The sequence below is a fragment of the Rhincodon typus genome, chromosome 41, assembly GCF_021869965.1.
Source record: "Rhincodon typus isolate 14 chromosome 41, sRhiTyp1.1, whole genome shotgun sequence".
Taxonomy (NCBI): domain Eukaryota; kingdom Metazoa; phylum Chordata; class Chondrichthyes; order Orectolobiformes; family Rhincodontidae; genus Rhincodon; species Rhincodon typus.
The window spans coordinates 11,717,758-11,727,016 of record NC_063372.1 but is presented as its reverse complement, the minus strand read 5'-3'; the positions used below and the strand labels follow the sequence as shown (position 1 = coordinate 11,727,016).

Sequence of the window (9,259 nt, the reverse complement as noted above, 5' to 3'; positions counted from 1 at the left end):
TAACTAATGAAAATCGTATCAGCCAGCATGGTAAAGTATTATAAAATAACAAGGTGTAGAGCTGGATGAACACAGCAGGCCAAGCAGCATCAGAGGAGCAGGAAAGCCGACGCCTCGGGTCTGGATCCCTCTTCAGAAAATAGTAGTGTTTGATGTTTAGGGGAGGAGGAGGAGGAGAAGAGACATTTGCAACTGTTTTCTATTAGGTCTGTGGAGTTGCAATGTTGAAACTCAGATCTAGCATTGTTGATGTGTACATCATGATGGCTTAAAATGACATTATTACAATTCAAATGTAAAAGTAATGGGTAATTCTGCAGTTCTGAAGAAGTCACAGTACAGTTAAAATGTTAACTCTGTTTCTGTTCAGATGCTGCCAGACCTGCGGGGTTTCTCCAGCATCTGCAGGATTTTGCTTTTTATTAATGGGCGATGTGTCTGGTTATTGATTTCAGTTTTGGGGAAAATGTGTTGGGATAGCTTATCTTATTGACGTTTTGAACTGTAATAAACATGGCAGAAAATATCATTGTTCTATTTATATCTTTGTTGGTGGGAAGAGGTAGTATAGAATAGTAGAGCAGATGTAAAGGTCTCACTCGTTTTCCTACCGCTGCTCCTATTTCTTATGTTCTCAAGCTGCAATTAACCTTGCCCTATGTAGCTCACGGTTGCACTGCTACTGCGCGGGGATGTACGAAGGCACGTCCGGCTTGCACCGGAAGTGGAATTAGAATCCCTCCCATCTCGCTGCCGCCGTTCTCGGAAACTGGTTAGAACGGGTGGTTTTGTTTGGAGTGGAAACGTTGAAAGTGCCACTTTATCGCAGTTGGCGGCAGTTTAGCTCGACTGGGTCGGGCTGCTGCTGCCTTTTCCCTTGATGCTGTGAGTGGAGCGGTCGCTTGAAGCTGAGGTGAGGACGGTCCCGTGACATTCGGAAAATCAAACCACCTAACTGAATCCAAACAGAGGGGGTAGAGGGAAGCTCGCGCATCAATCTAAACTGACAGGAGGAACGGCCAGTCACAGCGGGATATTTACCTCATGCCTAGACCTGCAGCCAATCAGAAACTGGGAGGTGGGTGCTGTTTCTGAAGGGGCGTTTCCCTTTCACCCACCATTGTAAATATCCCAATTGCCAAAGGACTAGCATTTGTTTTCAACATGTTTTTAAAAGCTGAATGTGTAAATCTCCTGACATTAGATCAGAGAATATGAATCGTTTTGATTTTGCCGAAAGGTTACTGTAAGTTCTTCTCAATTGCAAATAAATAAGGTTAGTTTCTGTTATCCTAAAATGGATTGGGGTCTTATCATTATGTCGTTTAAATTAATTTTCATTGGAATTTTCAAACTTGATAATCAGTTTGTTTGAAGTTGGTTAAATTGTCCTTGAGGATGTGATTGTTTCAATTAATAATGTGACCAAAAATTTTGAGCCAAACGTAAAGAAAGCAGAATCAAGAAATGGTGTGAACTGATTGTCATGAGCTAAAACCATTACCCCATTATTGGTCAAGCGTTGAATGGTTTATTTCTGCTCTTCTGTCTCAGTCTTATTGAACACTGGCATAAATCCCATAATCTGACTCTGTTTTGCATGTGAAAGTATTAAAATGTACTATGTCGCTGAAAATTGATCTATAAGCAAATTGTATTGTAAAGCTACTAGAAAAATACTCTTGGAACACTGAATAAAATTCATCTATTTCTGCCCCATGTTGTTAATTGCATTAGCTGCTTTTAAAATCTGATAACTGGCTTTGGGGTGGTTGTGTTGAGGTAAAGATATTTATGTAACAAAACAGAAATATGTATACTTAAATTTTGATATTTAAAAACTCTCTTAATGGCAACAATGAAAATTAGACCGTTCATACACTGGGTATTTTCAACCCTATGCATTTGCAATCTGCCTCAGGCAGTGTTCGTTGGCCAAATTATTACCACCTCTACTTCTGTACACATTGTTCCCCACTTTATGAGCACTTAAATGCTGACCGATTTTCAAAGATTATTATGAGAAGGTGAATTGTTTAAATCTATTACTACTATTCAAACTGATTTGAAATGATGGGGCATAGAAATAACATGGGCTGCAGTGTAACAAAATGCAAGTGTGAAGGTGTATAACATTGCAATTGTTTTTCTAATAGCTTTACCTTACACTTCAAGTAGAGGTAGCTATAGTGTAAATTATATATTCTCGATAGAGATAATCCAAGATTTCATTAAGGCCTAATGGTACATACATGGAATATTCTCTATTACATTTAGATTTTTCTCACTGGGACTTCAATGAGAACTTAACACTGTACGAAGCTTTCACATTGCACATAATATTGCTAAATCTGTTCTAAAATGAAACATTTTTTGAAATGACAACATGCATTCATATAGTACTTTTAATATCCCAGGGTCCTTCGCAGAGGCATTATCAATCAAAAATTTGGCACTCTGACCTGTAAGGAGATGTTAGAGCAGGTTGCCAAACACTTGCTCAAGAGGTAGATTTTAAGCAGAGTCTTAAAAGAGAGGCGAGGGTAAGTTGGAGGGAGTGGTGCAAAAATAAAAACCAGAGTTGGAGTTAGATGAGCTGTCTCCATTAGGTCAGCTAATAGTAAATGTTAAGCTAATTTAAAAGCTAAATTGTATTTTTGATAACCACACCTCAGCAGCCTGGGAGAGTATAGTGATCACTCCTGTTAAAATTATTTTTCTGCTTATAATTGATACAGATTAATTTGAAATCTTTGCCAGACCAATTAGATTCAGTAGTGCTGCAAATACTTTCTAATAAAGCAAAACTTGGTCTGCCATCATAATGAAGTATATGTGACCATGAACACACCCATGTTTTAGTTTAATGCTCCTAGAAGTGTTATAATGGTGAATTGTGTAGCAACTGTCTCAAGTTGTGTTGAGATCTTGGGACGGGTTGGGAGAGAAGCGTGTCAAACAAATTATTATGTAGGTTTTGCATGTGTGATCACATGGGGAGACATACACTCCTGGACACCTTTACTGAAAATTCTCCATTTTTGATCTTGAGTCCACTTCTCAGCTGTATTAATGAAACGGCACGAAGTCCCATTCTTAAATATGGAATCAAAGGTTATGGAGAAGATGCAGGAAACTGGAGTTGAGGACTGATCAACTGTGGCAGAGCAGCCTCTGGGCTGAATGGCCTACTTCTGCTCTCTCACCTTTTTATGGTCTTACCTTAGGAATATTATTTAATGGAAGCGAGTTATGGTGGTTCATGGAAGATTTTATATTTGTAATTGGATTTATGTGGAAACATGAGCTGTAATCACAGGGAAGCAATGGCCTAATAGTATTGTCACTAGACTAGATCCAGCAATCCCACGTAATGTTCTAGGGACCTAGGTTCGAATCCTGCTATGGCACATGGTGGATTTGAATTCAATTAAAAATCTGGAATTATGAGTCTAATGATGACCATGAAACCATTGTTGATTGTCAGGAAAACCTATCTGCTTACTTATTCGGACTTCAGACCACAGCAATGTGATTGATTCTTTGCTGCCTAATTGCTCAGAGGGCAGTTATGCCCTTGTCCCGTGAAGGAATGAAAGAAAATCTAATCCACACAATTTCCTTATTGTGCCCAAAGTAACACTTCATATTCAGTGTGTCAAGTAAAATACATTTGTTGGGTGAAGAGAGATAATTGGTGATAATTAGCCCTCAGCGCACAGGTGCAGTTCAGCCTCCATTGATATGCATTCCATATTTCTTTTGATGTTTCTTTATAGATTCTTATGTCTACATTTATCACAAAACTGCAGACTTGGCATGGTAATTATACCTCCTCACCAGAGGTGGGGCTACAGTTCCTCCACTGCAAGCGGATGTACTCTCAGCTCAAATTTGCATCATCAGCGTTCACTATAAAGGTAAACATTCTTGTATTTTTGATGGGATAGCAATATGGAATGGAATATCTAGATGGCATCACTCCAAAAATGCTCTAAAGTTTGAATCATTATATTGAACGTATTAACAGGCTAACAATTGTAAATAAAAGTAATATTTATTATATTTTTAAAAAATCAAAACCTGTTATACAATCATTCTGGAATCTCATTATAAATTATAGAGCTTAATAAACTCTATACTCTTTTCAAAGTAATGACCAATTGGTGTCAATGAAGACTGAATGCAGCATACACTGAGGGAAAAGCAGATGTCGCATGTAGCTGTAGTACATGGAGAAAGATGAAGTAAAAGTGATAAAATCCTTCTTTTGAGAGTGCTCTCAAATGACATGGGTGTTAAACAAAGCTGCAAGAAATTTGTCGAATGTAAGCAGTCACAGACCACTGTTATGGGGGCGATGGCCTTGTGATACTACACTAGACTATTAATCTGGAGACCCAGGTAATGTTCTGAGGACCCAGATTTGAATATGCCATGCCAGATGGTGGAATTTGAATTCGTTTTTTTTTTTTTTTTTAAAATCTGCTGATGCCCCTGAAACCATTGACCATTGTCGGAAAAACCCAACTGGTTTACGAATGTCATGGAGAGACACAGCACGGAAACACAACCTTCAGTCCAACCAGTCCATGCCAATCATAAACCCAAACTAAACTAGTCCTAGCTGCCTGCTCCTGGCCAATAGGACAGTACAGCACAGTACAGGCTCTTCGGCCCACAATATTGTGCCGAACTTTTACCCTAAATCTAAGGTGTATCTAACCTCCACTGCTACCTTATACTATCATCCATATGCCTATCTAATAGCCGCTTAAATGCCCCTAATGAGGCTGACTCCACTACCCTCTCCGGCAATGCATTCCACGCCCCTACCACTCTCTGAGTAGAGAACCTACCTCTGACATCTCCCCTCCCTCCAAACCTTTCCTATTCATGTATAATAACTGTCTTAAAAAAAAGTAATAAACCTTTTTAACTAAATCTGCAATCCCAGGAGCAGCTGCAAGATCCACGCTACATCAGTCTTCACATATCAAGGAAGTCTGCCATCCTCTGGCCTATGTGTGATCCAAAGCACTATGGTTGACTCTCAGTTGCCCTCTGAAATGGCCTTTCAGTTGTATCAATTGCTACACAGTCTCAAAGAAATGAAACTGGATGGAATTCCTGGTATCGACCTAGGCACCAGAAAAGACAACGGCAGAAACAGCCCTGTCGATCCTGTTTACTAAAGTCCTCCTTATTTGGGGTAGTGCAAAAATTTGGAAGCTGTCTCACAGACTAGTCAAGCAACAGCCTGACATAGTCCTACGTTTGATGTCACTGCCCTAGTCGCATCAATAGACATACCACTAGCAAGGGAAACAATGACAGCACTACTAAAACAAGAACAAGACCCCAGTGAAACCATCTCCACAGACAACATGCTGAAGCTACTGGATCTATGCCTCACCACCCACTTCACTTTCGACGGCCAAACAGATAAACGGGACACCCATGGGATCACCTATTGTTGGACTAATAGCCGAGGCTGTGATGCAAAGACTGGAAAGTACGGCCCTTCCGCTAATCCAACCAAAACTATGGATACGCTATGTGGACGACACCTTTGTCGTCATTAAATGGACCAAACTAGAGGGGAGACACAAACTAATAAACAACACCCTCACCGGAATCAAATTCGCCGGAGAGGAGGAGAAGAACAAACAGCTCCCATTCCTGGATGTCATGGTAGAGCACAGGACAAATGGGGAATTTCAAATGAAAGTACACAGAAAAGCCACGCACACTGATCAAGTATTGAACTTCAACAGTAACCATCCTAACACACACACAAAGCTGCGTGTGAGCATTATTTAAACGGGCAACAACACACTGCAGCAGCACAGAGCTACGCCGTGAAGAAGAAGAATACCCCTTCCAGGTATTCAAGGATAATGGATATCCAAAAAACTGGGTCAGAAGATGCTTATTACACGAAAAACACCAGGAAGATACTACATGCCCCGACACACTCATCACGCTACCTAACATCAGGAACACACCGGAACTAACCACAAGACTCCTACGACCACTGGGCATCAGAGTAGCACACAAACCCACATCGACCCTATAACAACTGCTCACCCGAACCAAAGACCCCCTACCCACTATGGACAGGGCCAATGTCATATACAAGATTCCCTGCAGAGACTGTGACAAACACTATGTCGGACAAACAGGAAGGAAATTAACAACAAGGGTACACGAACACTAATTGGCTACAAAAAGACATGACCAACACTCACTCATCTCTATCCACATGGATAAGGAGAACCACCAATTCGATTGGGTCAACACCAAAATCCTGGGTCAAGCAAAGCAGAGACAGGCATGGGAGTTCCTAGAAGCCTCGCACTCCATGAAGAAAGCCATCAACAAACACGTAGAACTCGACCCCATATACACTCCATTGCAAAGGAAAACTGGAAGTGACGTAATCCAGCTCAATGGGCTCCAGAATTTAAAAACCAGGTGGGAAAACAACGGCGCTTCATCGGAGGCTGCAGTGATGATGTTACCCAGCAGGGTAATGAAACGTCTGCGGAACAACAACAAACCAGCTCAGCGAGCCAACCAACCACAACATAGTCCTACTCGTGGAATCATACATTATAGACAATGTCCTACACACCATCCTTGGATATGTCCTGTCTCATCAGATTTGGCAGCACAGTGGTATACAATCGGGAAGGAGTTGCCCTGGAGGTCCTCAACATTGATTCCAGACCCCATGAAGTCTCATGACTTAAGATTTAAATGTGGGCAAGGAAATCTCCTGCTGGTTACCACGTACCGTCCTCCCTCTGCTGATCAATCAGCACTTCTCCATGTTAAACAACACTTGGAGCAAGTACTAAGGGTGGCAAGGGTGCAAAATGTCCTTTGGGTAGAGATTTCAATGTCCACCACCAAGAGTAGCTCGGCAGCAGTACTACTGATCAAGGTCCTAAACTGGGACTGCAGCAGGTGGTGTGGGAACCAACGAGCGAAAAACATACTTGACCTCATCCTACCGATCTGGCTGCAGATGCATCATTCCATGATTGTATTGGTAAGAGCAACTACCGCACAGTCCTTGTGGTGACAAAGTCCCACCTTCACATTGAGAATATCCTCCACTGCGTTGTGTGACACTGTCACCATGCTAAATGTGACAGACTTCGAACAGATCTAGCAACTCGAGGCTGGGCATCAGCAGCAAAATTGTAATCCACAATCTGCAACCTCATGGCCTGGCAGATCCCCATCTCAACCCTTAGCATCAAGCCAGGGGATCAAACCTGGTTCAATGGAGAGTACATGAGGATATGCCAGAAGCAGCTCCTAAAAATGAGGTGTCAACCTGGTGAAGGTACTATATAGGACTACTGGCATACCAAACAGCATAAGCACCAAGTGATGGGCAGAGCTAAGCTCTGCAGTCCTGCCACATCCAGTAGTGGATTAATCCACTCACTGGAGGAGGAGACTCCACAAATATTCCCATTGTCACTGATGGAAGAGCCCAAAATGACAGTGCAAAGATAAGACTGAAGCATGCATGTGGATGATTGATTGCTGCCTGCTTCAGTGGTCCCCAGTGATGGTATTACCATCAATGAATTCCCCCACTATCAACATCCTTGAGGTTACCATTGACCAGAAACGCAGCCTGGACTCGCCACATAAACACTGGCGACGTGTAGATTAGAGGCTAGGAATACTGCAGGAAGTAACTCCCCTCCTGACTCCCCAGAGCCTGTCCATCATCTACAAGGCACAAGTCAGGCGTGTGATGGAATACTGCTGACTTGTCTAGATGCATGCAGCTCCAACAACACTCAAGCTTGACACCATCCAGGACAAAGCAGCCCCCACCCCTTGATTGGCACCACATCGACAAGCATCCACTCCCTCCACCACTGATGATCAGTAGCAGCAGTGTGTACTATCTACAAGATGGACTGCAGAAGTCCAGCAAAGATCCTTAGGCAGCACCTTCCAAGCACATGACCACTTCCGTCTAGAAGGGCAACAGCAGCTGATACATGGGAACACCACCACCGCCACCTGCAAGCTCACCTCCAAGCCACTCATAGTCTTGACTTAGAAATATATTGCCATTCCATCAGTGTTACTGGTTCAAAATCCTAGAATTCCCTCCCTAACAGCATTGTGGATCAAACCACAGGTAGATTGCAGTGGTTCAAAAAGGCAGCTGACTATCTTTTCGAGGGCAACTAGGAACGGGCAAATAATGCTGGCCAGGCAGCAATGCTCACATCCCACAAATGAATTTTTAAAAATCCCGATGGAAATTGATGATATACCATTAAATCCTTCCCAATGGCTCAGTAGATCAATGCACCACTGGGCAGGTTAGAACCAAGTGGAATGAAGATGGTATTGGTTGGTTCACAAACAGCCATGTTTCATTTAGCTTATAGAAGGATCAGATCCTACCACATCCATTCGTGAATGGTGGTGGACAATTATATAACTAATTGAAGAAAGAAGTGCCACAATCCCCCAATATCTCCATCCACAATGATAGGGGAGCCCAAAATATCAGTGAAAAAGACTAGGCTGAAACATTTGCAACCATTTTCAGCTGTAAGTGCTAACTAAAGGATCCATCTCTACCTCTTGCTGATGTCCCCAGCATCACAGTTGCTAGTCTTCACCTAATTTGATTCACTGTATGTGATATCAAGAAATGGTTGAAGACACTGGAAAAGTTCTGATATAACTACAAAACTGAATTCTACATTTCCAGGTATGTCCTTTCCATTTCAAAAAAAAGGACAAACCTATCTCACCAATCACTGCCCATCAATCCACCCTCAATCATCAGCAAAGTGATGGAAGGTAATGTTAACAGTGCTAACAATTGGCATTTACTCAGCAGTAACCTACTCACTGATGCTCAGGTGGCACCAGCGGATCCCAAACTGACTACTGACTCCACTTACAGCCTTGGTCCAAGCCTGGACACGAGCTAGAGTGATTGGCCTAGACATCAACGCAGCATTTGATAGTGTGACATGCAGGAATATTAGCAAAATTGAAGTCGATGGGAATTGGAGTGGAAAAAGACTTTAACACTAAGGAAGATGATTGTGGCTGTTGGAGGCCCATCATCTTGGTCCCAAAACAGGAGTTCCTCAAGATAGTGTCTGAGGCCCAACCTGCATCATCAATTACCTTCCCTCTATCATATGATCAAGTGGTCACCTCTTCAAAGAATTCAATAAGGTTTGTGAGGCATGATCTA

General features: G+C 42.3%; 1 protein-coding gene across 4 annotated transcripts in view; it reads left to right on the top strand.

The window, feature by feature from the left end:
- Positions 1-575: 575 nt before the first annotated feature.
- The window catches only part of dnajc14 (DnaJ (Hsp40) homolog, subfamily C, member 14), a 248,787-nt gene continuing 240,103 nt past the window's right edge, over positions 576-9,259 (top strand). For 2 of the 4 annotated variants that reach the window (XM_048618997.1, XM_048618994.1), the window contains exons 1-2: positions 576-1,078; positions 3,780-3,920. The gene's annotated coding sequence lies outside the window, so the exon portion shown is untranslated. Of the gene's footprint in view, positions 1,277-3,779; positions 3,921-9,259 lie in introns of all 4 variants that reach the window. The other 2 variants (XM_048618996.1, XM_048618995.1) reach the window with 2 other exon arrangements.